Here is a 17750-nt window from a genome sequence, read left to right on the forward strand (position 1 = left end):
AGTAAGAAGTGAAATGAATCATGGGATATGATTCAATCTTCAAAGGAGAAATCTTTCTATTTCTTCCATCTATGATATCATGAATGAGCCTGTGGTAGGAATCCTGTAAGAAGCATAACAGGTTCTAGGATGATAAAAAAAAAACAATACCATTTCTAAATGAAATATGCAAAGAAATGAACTTTCAGAAGCTGTTACTTTTAACGTGGATAATATGATCTGAATTTCCAACTTTTCCTGGGGAAAAATAATCAGATTTCCAGTGCTCAACATTGAAGACTCCACGGTATCAAAAGTCTGAAGCTGAGGATAACTGGCCCCTGGGATCTGGCTGGATTCCAGGCTCTCTTTTTTCTCTTAGTTTTGGCTCAGCATGCTTTCTTCATGCCGGTACTTTTCAATCCCTGAAGGCATACACGTGTGTGATACAAATATGCACTATTCAAAGAACAAACGTCCCAGTAGCAGCAGGAGTTACAGACATGAAAGAAATGTGACCTCTAAAAGAAGGCAAGTGAGTTGAGGAAGACTGCTTCTTTCATGGTTTTGATCTGTTTGATTTAATAAAAACTGGTAAACAAATCCATATATTTCAAGTACACACAAAAAGGTGTGTGCAGATATGAAAAGAAAATAAATACACAGAAATTGCCTTTTACCTTTAAATTTTCTCATTGTAAATAAATATAAGTGTTTCAAAATATTTGTGTTGGTCCCCACACATACATAAGTAGTATTAGAATAGACTTCCTAGGTCATGACATTGTTTGACATTGCATTACATCCCATTCCATATAAGTGCATGCAGGCCTATATTTGCATTCTGATAGGAACATAATATCAAAATGCAAAATACATTGCACACATAGGGCATTCTCTATTTTTAAACAGAGAATAGTGTTTACAAACAATGGTGTTATCACCATCTCTTCTTTTCAGGGCCAGTTTGAGTTTTAGGCCTCATATTTTAAGCAATGCCCCTGGGCTAAATCATCTGTCCCTATGTTGGTCTACAGACTTTTTTCTTGTTGCATATTTACTAGTTTGTCTGTAGGATGAATTCAAATACAAGGTGTTCTGAGATAAAAGTAAGCGTATATTTTAGTTTCTGATTAATACAGATGAGCAGATTTCAGTCAGGAGCCTTAGTAGAGCACTGAGACTTTCTATTAGAGTATAGATATGTTTAGATATTAGTATGAGATCACAAAGTATAATGGTCTGTTTTTATTTACTAATAGCATTTTCCTGAGTTACATTCACTCTGTATGAAAATGTAAACTGAAAAAAGCAACAAAACCAAGCTACTAGGTATGGAGAAAGAGAGAGAGAGCGAGAGAGTGAGAGAGAGAGAGAGAGAGAGAGAGAGAGAGAGAGAGAGAGAGAGAGAGAGACTATGCCCACTTTGCCCTCCCCTCTTATAACCAAATGCATTAAAGTCAGTATGGGTGTCTCTGAAATGCATCTTCTACTAGTAAAAGTGATAACAGAAGGAGAGCTCTTCCTCATCCCAATCAGTTAGATGCCTAGAGAGAGCCAACTGGAAAAGAAGCAAAGTCATGTGCCAAAAACCTGCAGAGACGGGAAGTACCCTGGCTGAGTTTCAGCTGCAGAGAGACTGTGAAAAGCCTCAAATGCTTCAAATGGCAGTCTGCAAGGGAGAAGACTCCTGTGCTGCAGGATGTGCTACTACAAAGACTGTCTCTAGTTCTTGCTGTTAAGTGATTTAACCCTGCCCAGGCCAGTTTTGTAAATGTATTTTATTACATGGCCTGGGAACAGATCATGATATATACATACTAACTTTCTGGGGAAATCTGTAGAAACTGCTCCATCAGAGCTTGCTTTAAAGTTACTCCAAAAAGACATCATTGACAAGTCAATGAGCTGTAAAAAGGCTTTTTCTCTTTCCTCTAGAATCTTAATTCTTTAATGTCCATGTTTGAAAATGTATATAGTGTTTTAATGGCATGGCTTTATTATAAAATTTAATCTTTTTTCTTGGAGAAAGCATATCCTATTATTAAAGAATATCAACACCCAAAGGGCAAATGTAAACAGAGATTAATGGATTCAACTGTCTAAAAATCTATACAATGGGGTAAAGTGCCAATAAATTTGTTCCCATTAAGGATTTTATGTCCAGTAAAACCAGGTGCCAGTACATTGCAGTGTAAAAGGAATATAATTTATTGGTGGTGAAGAAATCTAGACCACTCACAGCTGTACCTTCTCCTTGTTCGCAGTTCTCAAAACACTGCTGCATACCCTAACTCAAGCAATTTATTCCCAGCAGTAACCTTGCACATTCTGCAGGATACATGGCAAATTTGATTCACCCAAGGTTATCTCAAGCCCTTTGTAAAAGGTCAGAGTATAAGTGAATTCAATAAGCAATTGTGAGAGTGGGAAAACGAGAGACAAAGTGTCTCACCAAAGATTACACAAAGCAATGACAGGCCAAGCCCCACACTTCCATAGAGCTCAAGGCCAGGATTGTTTACCACAAGGTTGCTTTTAGTTCCTCTTTTCAGAGAAAATGTGTGTTATTTATTATAAGGTTTTTCTCCTGCCCACCTTGTCAGTAATTGGCATTATGACTTCAGAGACCCATTGTCCGCAAGAACATTCCCCTCACACTGAATTGTCATCTCCTAAAGCTATTAACTGTGCTGGGGTGGCTTTACTGAAAGAATATTACTTTTGATTTGAAAAAAGACAAACTATATATGAAAACCCACAATTCCGATAAAGAAAAAAACAAAACTAAGAGCAAGTAAAAGAATATTCTGAATCCAGTGATACTTTGCATCCTTGTTAGCTTTAACTACCAACTGGTCACAACTCAGAATTGAAGAGAATCTCAGTTGAAGAATTTTTTACATCAGATTAGCCTGTGGGCATATTTGTGTAGTGGTGGTGAGGTTTAACTGCCAACTAATGGAGGAAATTCAGGCCTTCCATGGATGTCACCATTCCATGGGCAGGTGGGTCTGAATAATATAAGGAAATGGCTAATATATTACTGACAACCGGAAAGCAATACCCTTCATGATTTCTGCCATGCTTCTTGGCTGCAAAGTTTCTTGGCTAGAGGTAATGCTCTTTGGAACAGCAAACAGGTCTTCCTTTGAGTCTTCTTTTGTGCCTGGCTTCTTTTAGTGATAGACTGTGACCAGATCTTATCTTCATTTCCTGCCTTGACTTCTCTCAGTGACAGACAGGAACTTGGAATCACCAGCCAAAGAAACTCTTTTCTTCCTAAGATGCTGTGATAGTTACTTATCTGTTTTGAGATAAAATACCAAGCCAAAAACAAGTTGTGTGAAAAGGAGTTTATCTTGACTTACATGCCAGAGGGATAGTCTATCATAGGTATGACAGAAGGTGAAAGAAACTGACATAAACGTCAGAAAGCATAGAGTTCACATTCTTTTTTTTACACGCAGGAAGCAGGAAGAGAGAACAGGAAGTAGGGCTGGGTTGTAAAACCTCAAAGCTCACTCCAAGTGGTGTACCTCAGCAAGGATCCATCACTTAAAGTTTTGTACCTCCCCAAAATGCACCACTAAGTGGGGTGAATACATAAACCTATTGGAGACATTTCTCGTACAAACCACAATTGCTTTTGCTTGTCATATTTGATCATAGAACGAGTAGGAAAATTAGATCGACATGTTATTAGAGCAAAATTGACTTTCTGTATAATTAATAAAATTAGCAATTGCAAAATAATTATGTAATACTAATATGAACCTAGACAAATTTACACCAAGCTCCCAGAAATATGATACTCTGAGAAAGATTCACTGGGGCTTGAGAATTTGACCCCAAAAGGAATTATAGAATACTCAGCTAAACAAAAGATTAATATTTTCTAGAAATGTGAAGACCACAAATCATTAGTAAGCTTTTCAGAAATAGAGAGATTAACAATTAAATTCCATTCGGGATACTGAATTTAGTGTTCCTACAAAAAGGTCGATAACCAAACATATTAGTAGAAAGACTTGTAAGAATCCAAATACACAGCTTAGTTAGTAGTATTTAATAATACTAATTCTTAGTTTTAATATTTCTACTAGTGGTTATACATGTTATGCAGATGCAAGCTTTGGAAGACTCTAGGTGGTGGCTACTCAAGAACTATTTGCTCAGAAATATCTCACTCTACATTTATTTTAAAATAAAGAGGAAGTAAAAATGAAGCAGATGATTTCAAGTGCAGGACATACAGGACAGTCATTGGGAACCTAAGATTATTATTTTTCCTTTCTCCTATTTTACAATCTTCCTGCATACATGTTTTATGCATAGGCTCATTCGATGCCAAATTCACCCCACTGTGACCAAGTTCCATGCATCTCACTCCTAGGCTGTCTTCTGTAGAGTTTGTTACCTGGGCTTTCCGACCACATGTTTTCTGTAAACACAATGGCAGCAAGAGATTAGAGACTTGAGAAGTTAGTAAAGTCAATCCACTGTGTCCTTTCATTTTAGCGGTAGGTCTGTAAACGCCTGATTTGTTCTGAGTCTACTGAAAGCTCTTATAGAACATCCCCACTTAAATGCTAGAGTTACAACACCCTGTATATTCCTGTACTCCCTCCCCCAGAGAGTCAGATCTAGGCATGATAACTGTTGTTGCAGCTTGCTTTATGTTGGTCACACTTTACTAAATTCCCAGCTACGGTGTTTGCAAGAATCATCTCATTTTTGCCTAGATCACAATTATTCATATTCTAAGGGCTGCAAAATAATCCATTCAGATACAACCACTTTTCCTTATCTCCTATAGATTGAAAGGCGAGAGCATATATTATCTAGTGGGTAGGAGAAACAGTGTCTCTTACGTAGGCCTTCAGTCCTTATTATGTCACCCATGGCCTTCACTCTTCTATATGTCTGGTCCATGGTAATTACTTGTTATTCACCAGCTCATTCATGGAATGTTGATGCTGTTGTTCATATTAAATATTTTATACCATCCTTACTTTGTCTCTAAGTCCACAGCTACTCTCCACGGTCTCCAAATCTACCAAAAGCTGAAAGTCAGTCACTTCTCACCCCATTCTGTATTAGAAGAATCTTAGCTCACTGTATCCTCCTTGGATAAATCAATTTTATCTTCAATTAGTTTCTCCTTTACCACCTTTCCCTTAGAGAAAAATCTCTCTCTCTCTCTCCCTCCCTCTCTCTCTCTCTCTCTCTCTCTCTCTCTCTCTCTCTCTCTCTTTCTCTCTCTCTCTCTCTCTCTCTCTCTCTCTCTCTCTCTCTCTCTGGTAGCTAGGTGAAAATTTTAAGTATTAAACTCAGACTAAACAACTTCTTTGCCTAGAACTCTCCCAATTGGTGCAGAGAAAAATCTATTCTGGGTCTTTCCATTGCTGTGGCATCCAACAAATTATGCTTTCTCCACATTTCATGACTCTGACCTTGTCTACTAATGTGTTCTGAATTTACTGTTCATCTATACTGGACTCCTTGATCTTCCAGGAGCATATTCGGTATTTTCTTTCTCTCCCTGGGGTTTTTTTCTATTTTTTATTGCTGGAAATTTCTTCCTTGGTCACCTATTGGCCATTTCTCTTCCTTCTTTCAGTTCTTTGGACAGATTCCAACTTTCTCTGGCCAAGCTGGTAAGGTAAAATAGCATCTGTACTCCTCATCTGCCAAACTTATCCTGATTTTTTCATATTTCTCTATATGAAAACTTAACCACTATTTATGACATACATGCTATGGTTAGAATGTAATCCCCAATGTAACCTTCTTAAAAGGTATGGCCTTTAGGGAGGTCACAGGGGTTCTGCCTTCACAGATGGATCAGTACAGTACTCACGGAAGTGAGAGCCGTTGCAGGAGTAGGGGCATCTCCCTCCTTTCTTAAGTGCACTGTCATCATGCATGTCCTAATCATGCCCTAATCAAAAAGGCCCTTCTCTGTTGTAGGAACCTTGTCTTGAACTACGCAGACTCCAGAACTCTACAAAATAAATCTTCATTATTTATAAACTGTCCAGTCTAAGTTAATCTCCTATGACATCACATAACAGATTAAGGACATGTGTTTTGTTTATGTGTAAAGGACAACTTGTACACACTGCATACACATATTTAACTCTTTCACTAGGATGTACTATCTGAAATATCCTAAATTTTGATCAATTTTATATCTTTAGTGGCCAGAAGGGACTCTGGTACATAGAACACAATAAATGCCTCAGAAAAATTTTAATTAAAAATATCAATTGGATGTTTACTTGAACAAATGTTTTCTTAGTATCTGTTGGAATTGAGAATATTTCTTCATTGGAAGGAAACAGAGAAACTTTGACAGAAATTACTCCATTGCCTAGCTAAGAAGGTGAATGAAAAATCGCAATAAACTTCTCCCTCATCAAGCATTCCTTCAACATTCCTCTCAAAAAGCAACCTGTATAGAAACTTCCTCAGATAGTCAGAGACAAGTTTTATGGATACAGTAAATAAAATTTTATTGCTAAGTAAACTAAAATGTGAGCAGGAATGCTTAATGATGCCCTGGCTGCAGTGGCAGCAGCAGAGGGATGTGAGCTCAGCATTCTTCATACATTGCTGACATGTCAGGTACAACACTTCACACTTGACTGAGGAGCTATTAAAACAATTACTAGATCATTAACAAGGGCTTCTCAGAGTGCTTTTGCAGCTACATACTAGGAGAAAACTCACTTTGTAGGCATATCATACCACAGTTGGATCTGGACCTGGAGAGGTTCCAATTTTAAGTCCCAAATTTTAATCATTTCATTCCTGGGATTGAGGAGGACAGTCCCAGAGACAGGTAGAAAATTTATTTAAGGTTCTTTAATAACCCATCCGCTGATGCCTGGACTAGAAGAAAGCAAGCCCTAGAATGTCTTTCATTACAAATATTCATATTTTGCATGTTCTGAGAGTGCAAGCGAAATGACAAATTTGAAAGGTGAAGTTAATTTCCTGTATTTGGGGGGATACAAGGATACAACTCTAGAAAAATTTTCTATGCTGTGTTTTAAAAATCACTTAGAGCAGTTATGACTTCCTGAATTTTAGAGACAGTTTCTGTAGGTGTTCTAGTCTGTCAATAACTGAGATAACTATTCTGTTTACTTTTCTTTAGTGTGGAGCCTTTTCTCTTCTCATTTTTCCTTTCCAAATGTTCACTTTCTTCATGTAGCCTACGGTTATCTTAAAACTGCTTTCTCCATAATAACACACCTGCTTCCCAATCAATCCTTTTCCCCAGAGGCAGTTCTATCCCATCTCCTATAAGGAGGAATAGAGAAGAACATATCCTCCTTAAAGTAATTTACATGGGTTATAAATTATTATTAGGCCTAACTAATGAAATACTCATTAGCATTTTCAAAAGGAGCCAAGGCAAATGAATTAAATGTTTCACAACCGCCTAGCTCTGAGAAAAAGTTCGGTTGTTTTTTGTTGTTTCTTTCACTAAAACAGAAATTAAATACATACAATGCAATAGAGACCAATTACAAAGGCCTTAATTCCCTATTAATGATTAAATGCAAAATTGAGCAAAACCATTATTAGTTAGTTTATTTCTTCCTGAACCTCCTCAAACCACTTGCTTAAGTGGTAATCCTCCTAAATAGGCTAGACAAATAGGGGCACAGGTGAATACACATACCTAAGCCACTAAAGCAATGTTCCTGGGAGCCCAGCATCTAGGTCAGTTGACTGTTGTGAGTGAAGTATTGGGGAGGCATTCAGTGCCTTTTACACTTTTCACAGAGAACAGTCTCAGAACGCTACTATTCATTTGAGATACTGAAGAGAAATGTCTATTTGTTTATTAAAATATTAAAAGATAATACACATGCAAAAGAACAAAGTTATGTCATCCAGGAAAAGGTATGCAAGTGGAGAGACTACTAAGCCACTTAGGCCAGCCTCTGCTGGAAAAGTAGCCATGTTTTCTCTCAGTCATTGTTCCTGGTGTTTACATGGACACATTAAACCCTGTATGGTACGGGAGAATTGTCTGTATTCTGTCAAACATGTTTTAAATAAACGCTGATTGGCCAGGCAGGAGGTGTAGGCAGGAAAACCAGACAGGAAGTGGAAATGAAGCCAGGAGAGCTGGTGAATTCTGGGGAGGAGGAAGTTGATTCTTCCCAATCCTGCCCAGATCACCAAAGCAGCAGGATGTGAGCTACCCCTCTGAAAAAGGTACTGAGCCACATGGCTAACATAGATCAGAATAATGGGTTAAGATAAGTCATAAGAACTAATATGTAGCCTGACCTAACGGGCCAATCAGCTTTATAATTTATAGAGATCTGTGTGGTTGATTTTCATTGGGGTTAAACAGGCTGGGGGAACTGGGCGGGACAGAGAACACAAACAAGCAGGACCCCCTCATGTTACACCTGTAACTATGTATAACATGAAAATCAGAGTGAAACCCTCTAGGTGAACACTGGGAGAAAAGGGGGATGATTAAAAAGAGAGTAAGAAAGGAGGGCAGCAATATGCTCAATGCATAACCTATACTTACATGAAAATGTTCTTATGTAACAGTCTATGTACACTGAAGATACACCATGAAAATTAAATGCAGGTGAAAATTTTTAGGACACTTAAAGAGAACAGGAAGTCTGCTGTAGCATTGTATCTTCTACGTGTGTCAGAAGCTTCACCCATAAAGTCTCACCACATGAATCCCTAAATATGAGCTGAGAAAAGACAATAGTAATAGACATGTCAAGGAATATGATGGGGAAAGACCATGAGGCCCAGCCCTACACAGAGAGCTATAAGCAACTAAGGAATGCTGAGAGCAGGAGAAACAGTTTTCCTCAGTAATGAGCATACCACTTTGTTATTCAATACCAAATGGTCAGTCCTGAAAACATGCATACATACAAGTAGCATTTTATGAGCTGAGGAGAGTGTATGAATGTGTGTAGTGTGTGTGCGTGCGTAAAACAATAATTAATGAAAAATGAAGAATGGAGTCTCATAGTGCAAGGAGGAGTCTATAGGAGAGTTTGAAGGGAAGACAAGAAGTGGGAAATCTTGCAATTCTAATGGAAATAAAAAACCATATATTGTAGCTGTCTATAGCGAAAGTATCTACATCATCATTATCATCATCATTATCTGTTTTGGTTTTTTTGTTTGCTTTTTTTTTCAGACAGTTCCACTGTGTAGCTATGGCTGTCCTGGAACTCTCTCTGTAGGCCCAGCTTGCTGGAACTCACAGAGCTCCACCTGCCTCTGCCTCACAAATGGTGGGATTAAAAGGTACGTACCACCAAAAAAAAGAGAATATTAAAACTCAAAAATTAAAATAATTTAACAGTAGAGGACATAAAGATATGTTATATTTCACCTTAGTATTGTTCTTGAATAAGGACAGAAATTTTGCAGAATTTCATTATTTTAATAAGCAGTACTGAAATATGTTGGGTATATGAAAACTCAAGTTCTGTGAGGTCCTTCCATGAACACATGCTGAGGACGTAACAAGTACACATGTCAATCTGCCTCCCCTGTTCCTTCACAGAGAAAGCAATTCTGTAGAAATGGAATCTTGATGTGCTGCTCATAGTCTTGATGTACTCAGTCTTAGCGTTTAGTAAGTTCATGTGTTGCCTGGGCTACATAAGAGAGACATTAAAGTATTTTAAAGATTGGTTAGCTAAAACCTTCATATCATACAAAATAAATGATTAGTAATATCAAAGTAAATGTTAATATCATTCAAATGGGGAAACTATAATATGGCAAAGCCTCTGTTTTTATGGATTCAAACATAAGGGTGGCATAGCAGTCTTTTAAATGTGTGTGTGTGTGTGTTTGTGTGTGTGTGTGTGAGAGAGAGAGAGAGAGATCTTTCAAAATACGTAATCATTAAATATATCCTAATTTTTCCCTCAGTAGACTGTGTTAGTTATCTGTTATTACACAAAAATTGAATTATATTTTAATGACTTAAAATATTAATGAACATTTTAACTCTTTCTTTCTGTGGGTGTTGAATTAGAGAGCCACTTAGATGGGTGATTTTGGCCTGGAGTTTCCTAGAAATGTATGATTCAGCTGCTGGCAAGTAAGAGTCTCCTGAAGGTTTGTCTGAGGATGAGAGACTTGATTCTCAAGCCTATCACATTACCAACGAATGGCTGTTGGTAATTGGAGGTCTAGTAGTCTTTATACAGACTCCTCTATTAGATTGCTTGAGTCCCCATGTTATATAATTGCTACCTCTTCTCTGAACGAAATATTCAGGGTAGCACAGTGCAGAAGTGTCAGTGTGCCCGTGTGAACTGATTGACTATGTACCTTCAAAATTTATAAGCTTAAGTCAAAACTCCCTATATGAGGGTATTAGGAAATGAGTGTTTGGGAGGAGGTAATTAGATTACAAAGGTGAGGAATCGTCAAGAGGGTTCAATATTCTTCAGTCCTGTTACTTTCTTTATTTTAGTGAAAAGAAAACCATATTCAAACCAGGAAGTGAGCCCACACGACTTGTAACTTGATCCTGGACTTCCCGTCCATCAGAACAGGGAGGAGTTTCGGTCCTGCAGTGTGCTGTAAATTGAAATTGCACCCTAAATACACTATAAAAATGTTTCATGGCCCGGGATTTGTCACAAAATTTTACGCGGCCCATTTTCTTAGTGTCGTTAACAAATCCTGATGCCATGAAATAAGTATCTGCAAAAAATTATGAATATCAGAAAGGCAATAGCCATGGATAATTACATTCAATTTTGGCAACCAGGCTTGGCAGTGGTGGCACACGTCTTTAATCCCAGCACTTGGGGAGTCAGAGGCAGGTGGATCTCTGTGAGATCGAGGCCAGCCTGGTCTACAGAGTTAGTTCTAGGACAGCTAGGACTGTTATACAGAGAGAAACCCTGTCTCGAGAAATCAAAGGATTGGGGTAAGGGGAAAATTGGCAGCCAGGATGTGGGAAGCAAAAACATTGTCTTGTTCACCTGTCTTACAGTACACATGCACTGAACAGATATGTGTGTGTGTGTGTGTGTGTGTGTGTGTGTGTGTGTGTGTGTGCGTGTGCGTGTATTTAAAATCAGAGAAATGAGAAATAGAATGTTCACAAGTACTGATGATTCATGAATAGCAGGCAGCTGTCTTTTCACCTGTGATGGTCTCTAAACAAAAATGTCATCTTTATACTTTACACAGTGAATTACTAATTTTGCTTTTGATAAAGTATTTTTGAATTTTATTTTTATCTGTTTTTATATGTGTGCCTACTTGTCACAAAGTGTGATATCTGTGTGCCCATGAAATCCATGGGTGTCCATGAAATCCAGAAAATTATTCTGATCTCTCCAAACTGGAAATATAAGTGGTTGTGAGCCTCCAGAACTAAGTCCAGGTCCTTTGTAAGATCAGCAAATGCTCTAAACAGCTGACCCATTTCTTTACACCCCCCAAAAGAATACATTGTAGATAAATTATCTAGAAAGAAAACATGGCTAAAATAAACCTCTTAACAAGCTTGGGCATTATCATTTCACTCCGAAGATATTTGATGAAAATTAAGCACAGGTCTGATGACAACAGGCCAGCGTTCAAAGTGTTATCGTACATCCTTTTAAAAACTTACCTACAAATGGGCCTCATACCTTTTGTAAGGCATACAATAAAAATAACAAGCACGTAATCCTAATTAGTCATTTCTATTATTTCACTGTAACAAATATATCTTCCTAATATCATTTTTTTCAAAATAATTAATGCATGTGAATATCATTTTTTAAAATTTTGAATACAATCAAACCTTTTAAATCAAACTCTTGTCTTCCTATACTTAACTACCTATTTCCCCAAGATCAATAGCTTCTCTGATGGGAAGGAAGAAATAATTTTCAGAACCAACTCTCTGTTTCATCATTTTCTCATTAAACCCTTTTATCCTGAGAACTAGTGGGAAGGCAGAAGTTCTCACTAGAATTCATTGGTCCAAATAAGACTTTGGCTTCAAATCATTCAGCACTTTCAGATAATTAAAAAAAAATAGTTCTCAAGACAGTGTGCCAGACTTGAGGCTTTAAAAATTAAGTATAATTACACCATTGAAGGAGTGTTTCACAATTCAATAGATTTTCTTCCAGGAAAAGTATTTTGGTGTTAATTCCAGATGCTTTTCTTCTTCTTTGTCCTGGACTGACAGTAGCTGTCTTTTATTTCTTGAAGCACCCTACAGGGTATGGGAATATTTTGCAAATTAAACACTATTTGATCATTTAATACCAGAAATTGTGTTCGACTGTAATCCTTTTCCTTTGTGCCTGTGATGACAGCAAATTTTGGTGTTAATACACATATTTACCCTAGTTGGTGCTAAAATTTTCCCATGTCACAACTGTTTTGTGCTTACGTGAGTGGCGTGGCAATGGTCTACCACTCTGTTTCATGTGCAGTGGTTCTTTCTGCCCTCTGGATACTCACTGTGTTCTGAATCACTCATGGGGCATTCAACTCAAACCTGCCGGGCGGGCTGGATCCGTTCAGTTCAATCACACTTTCCAGTTTCTAGAAACTCTAGCTTCTTTTTTGAATTCACTTTTTTGAATTTTTAGTCCTTGTAAATGTGTTTTTAATTTTAAAGAATGAAGTAGTAGCTTTGGATGTAGTGTTTCAGAACCTCATTGACAAGGATTTTTAAAATAGTTTTTACTGCTTGCTAATTGTGTGAGATGTGTCTAAAGAAGAAATGGTTTCAAATACAGCGAAATAGCATGCTCACATAGAAAACCTGGTTCTGGACCTTGCTCTCACAGTGAATCATCAAGTGTCATTAAAAAATAATCTAATCATTCTGATATTCCCTGGACACTTCATTTATTCACTTAAGAAATTTATGTTATATGCATACAGTTACAAACATGTATGAGGGCCTGTTATGTCTCTCCCTTATTGTAACACAGTCTTTTTTTTAAAAAATATTCTAATGTTGTTGCTTTATTTACTATTACTATTATTTAATTTTTTCATATAATTTATTCATATTATTTCCCCTCCCTAGTTTCTTCCAGATTCTCTCTACCTCTCTACCTACCGAAATTCATGTTCTTTTTCTCTAGAAAAAAAAATCTAAAAACAGACAAACAAAACCAAACAAGACAAAAAAAATACAAAAAAACCCTACCAAAAAATGCAATAGACCTCCCCACCACACACACACACACACACACACACACACACACACACACACAAATAATACATGAAATCCACTTAGTGTTGGACAGCTTTTCCTGGGAGGACACCCTGCCCTGGAGCATGGTTGGTAAATCCATGAACACTTCACTGGAGAAAACTGATTTCCCATTTCTCAGTAAGTATCAGTTGCTTTAGTGTTTTGGTTAGGCGTAGCACTTTGGAGTCACTTCTTACTCTGCATTCTGTGATGTTGTCTGAGTCGAACTTGTGAAGGCCTTGTGCATTCTGTCATGCTTTCTGTGACCTCAGATGTGCCTTGTACATGTGCGGTGTCCAGGAGATGCTTTTTCTTTGCAGTCACAAACCACCTCTGGTTCCGTAGCATTTGTCTGTCTGAGTCTGGTTCACCTCACTCAATTTTTTTTTCTAACTCCAACCATTTACCTGCAAATCCCTTAATTTCATTTTTCTGAACAGCTGGGTAATATTCCACCATGCAAATATGCCAAATATTCATTAACCATCCATCAGTCGATGAACATCTAGGCTGTTTCAAAGTCACACATAGAGAAGCAACAAGTATGGATAAGCAGGTATATGTGTCTATAGAAGGGTGTAAACTCCACTGAGCATATGGTGTAGCTGAATTTGGCGTGGATGTATTCTCAGCTTCTCTTGAGGATTCTCTACGCTGGTTTCCATAGTGAGAGGTTTCCATAGCAGCCGTACTGCTTGCCACTTTCACCACATCCTCGCCAGCATCTGCTGCTTATTATTTTATTAATTTTGACCATTCTGTTTAGAATAAGATGAAATATCAACGTAGTTTTAATTTGCATATCCCTGATGGCTAACAACTTCAGACTTCTTTGAGTTTTGTGTTTCACAATCATTTGTAAGTCATCTTTCTTAGTCTTATACCCACTTTTTATATTTTTTATTTTTTCAGTTTATCATTACATCATTTATCCCCTTTCCTCACTTCAAATTTTCCCATGTTACACTCACTGTCCACCTCCCACACTCTATGAAATTCATGGCCCTTTTTCATTTTTTCCCATTATTGTTGATGTGTGTGTGTGTATTTGCTAATGGATGCATATATATGGACTTCATTAGATAACCATAGTCTTCTTGATCTGTATATTATTACTTACATGGTTTTTTTGTTGTTTTGTTTTTAAGATACAAAAAAAAAGATAGGTGTTACTTTGGAGCCAGTCCTGGAACTAGCTCTTGTAGACCAGGCTGGCCTCGAACTCACAGAGATCTGCCTGCCTCTGCCTCACGAGTGCTGGAATTAAAGGCGTGTGCCATCACCAGGCTTATGTATATGTTTTTAAGGCTGACCATTTTGTTTTGGATAACAAACTCATGTGCTCTACCTTGAAGAGGAGTATTTCTCCCACTCTGAATGTTTCTAGTTTCCTTAGGTTGAGGTCTCCTGAGCTTCTCTATCCACATTTACAATAGCCCGGTTCTTAGTTTGGTAACTGTTGCTGTCTAGGGTTTTTTTTTTTTTAAAGTAGTTTTCAGTGCTTTTCTTTTTTAAGTTGTTTATTTAACCCCTTTTCAGATAAATAAGTAAGTATCTTCCATTTTGTAGATTATTGTTTTGATGCCTTAATCATGTCCTTCAGTATACAGAAGCCTTTTAGCTTCATGGAGTCTCATTTATTAATTCATGGTTTTAATGCCTGTGCTATATCAGTGCCATTCAGAATGTCTTTTCCTGTGCCAACGAGTTCAAGTGAATCCCCAACTTTTTCTTCTATCTAGTTCAAGGCATCTCATCCTATGTTCATGTGTTCTGCAATGTTTTTGAAAGTGTAAGTGGTATGTAGGGTACTTGTCCCTACTGGTTAAAAAAAGAGCACATAATAGTCTTTGTCTTTTCTTCCTTCCTTTTTTAAAAAAGTTTTTTATTCTTATTTTTATAATTTGATTTCAGAGCAATAAAGAATTCTGATTCCATGGCAAGAGAATATCTTTTTTAATACAAGCTGATGAATTATTGTATCTCTCTATTTATATCTTAAAAATAGTAAAGTTTTAGAATTTCAGTATTTCAGTGTGCTCACATAATTGTCTATAATGAGAATGTCCTTGACCTTTGTTATTTCCCACTTCCCCCTGGTATTAATAAATTGAGTTATAAAATATCTTACAGTAGCTGCATTATGGTTGGCTTTGTCCTAAGAACCACTTATATAAATTTAAGGATAATCCTATAATTCTTAGAAAATATGGCAGTTGATAGTATATCGATTTAAATATGGAAAGTAAAGGATATTTTTATTGAAGCTGATTTGGAGATATTTTAAGAATTCAAATCAATATAATTTAGAAAGTCTGGCTATTGAAGGTTTTGGTTTAATGAATACTGATATATCTTGAGTTGTCAAATGTGAGTGTGTTACACCTGCAGATTGTTATCCTACTTTTGGGTATTTTCTTAAGCTTAATACAATTGACTGGATAAATTAACTTAAAACTGAGAGGACAATGCAACTAAAGAATTTTTATCCTCTGACCTCTTGGAAATCACTGCATTTGGCCTCCTCATAGTTTAACTTCTAGATTTTTGCCTTAATACAATCTTTTATATTGGTATTTTCTTTTCCCTTTTGCGACAGATATGTTCTCAAGGTCCCCAAACAACTCACCTTTGGCACTGTCTCTGTGTGACTGCTCCCACAGAAATGCCACTGAGAATTCTTAAAATCCTGTTTGTAAAATGATGTTTGCTTTAAAATAAGCAGAAACTGGCCTTGTTGAACTTGAGTGACCTCCTGAAGTGTTAGTTGTAGTTTTACAAAGAATCTCACATTTAGTGTTTTGGATGTTCGTGAGGACTACCTTGCCTACCAATGTAAGATAAATCTCTATTTCCCAGCGGTTCCGTTGCAGGCTCTGTGCGTTACCATTACACATGTCAGGGTTCTCTTCTTTTTTGAAGCATGTCTTAAAAATGTGCTTGTTATGTATTGCAATAAGTTAACTCAAGGTTTTCTTTAATTGTTCAGTGTGTTTTGTCTTTTAGAACCTCATTTCAAACTTCATTTTCCTCACTTGTCTGTCTAAACTGACAGAAGCAGTCATAATAGGGTGCATAAATTTCAAATGTTCCATCATTTTGTCTATATCCTTTCCTTTGGAGTCTATTGCTGGAAATGTTTTGTTCCTCTGGAAACATCACACTACTTTGATTCTTCACACGTTTGTGACCCCCAACCATGCATGCTTGTGAATCTCATAGATCAGTCGATCATACCACTGGCTTTCCTAGTTAGAGGTTGTGTATGGAAATACCATGTTAAACATATGTGGTGACTGTAGTTATTTAATTCTGTCTTCTGAATAAACATGCAGCTGGGTTATGATAACTTGCCTTTGTCCATCTACATTTGCTGGTACACTTGTGTTTAAAATGAAAAATGTAAAACAGGGGTCAGCAGGCTTACACAGGCCAATGCTCTCCCACAGTCTCACATCCATTCCCTTTAGAGCTTTCCCTGTTTCTTGTTATTTCTTCCAAGTTAAGAGATACACAATACATGGTCATTTGAAAATTAGTCCAGAAGACATGATGTTCTGTGCTAGACAAAAAAGCATGCACCTGAACTCTGTGATGTAGGCCTACTTGTGGATAATAATCAAGGATCAGAGAGGCAACAAAGTGACCGGACTAGGCAAGGTATGAGTCTGGTTTGCTAGAGTGCCATGCCTATGTGAAACACACAGCAAGCAAATAATGACACTACTCTTATGTCTCAGGGGATGAACACACTTCTCTTATGCCTCAGGGCATAAGAATAGTGTCATTATTTGTGAGGATCAAATCAGATTAGCAACCCAAGCTGTCAGGGGAAGGCCTCTGCTCTAACGTCATTTATGATTTTTATGCAAATGAAGTTATTTTATATTAATGATTAATTACAAATTAACTTTACATAGAATTTTACAAGTTATTTTAAATTCTTTATATATGTATGGATATTGCATTTGTGTGGTTTGGCATACACGCACATAATAGAAATTCAAGATTGAATATTTTTATGCAAACCTGTAAATTAGCAAGAGTATGATGTTTAGAGATAATTTTTATAAGCTCCCTGTTTAAGAAAATAGCACTTAGGTCTAATATGTCCTGCCCCTTTTCCTTTTACAAATAATGACTTGGTAAATCAATTAACAGTAAAGAGCCATGGTCCACATTCTCTACCTGTGTAATCCTATCAAGTGTCACTGTTCTTCCCTCAACTACAACTCCACACTTAATTGAATAAAAGGAAAAATATTTAGATAAATTAGCATTTATGGGGCACCTACTAAGTGCTAATCACAATCCATTTGTAATGAGTTTCTTTAGTGTTTTTGTTCATGACCAAATCCTTAAGTGACCTCATTAAGCAAGAGGAGAAAGAAGCAATTCCACCATTTCACGGTACTGAATTTCTGAGGCTCTCCCAGAAATATGATAAATTTACCTTAAAGCCTTTAGTCAATCTCTAGTATAATAATATTTGCTTATCATTAGTGGGCCCAAGAGGAATGTT

This window comes from Myodes glareolus, chromosome 2 (assembly GCF_982192425.1).
Source record: "Myodes glareolus chromosome 2, mMyoGla1.1, whole genome shotgun sequence".
Classification (NCBI taxonomy): Eukaryota; Metazoa; Chordata; class Mammalia; order Rodentia; family Cricetidae; genus Myodes; species Myodes glareolus.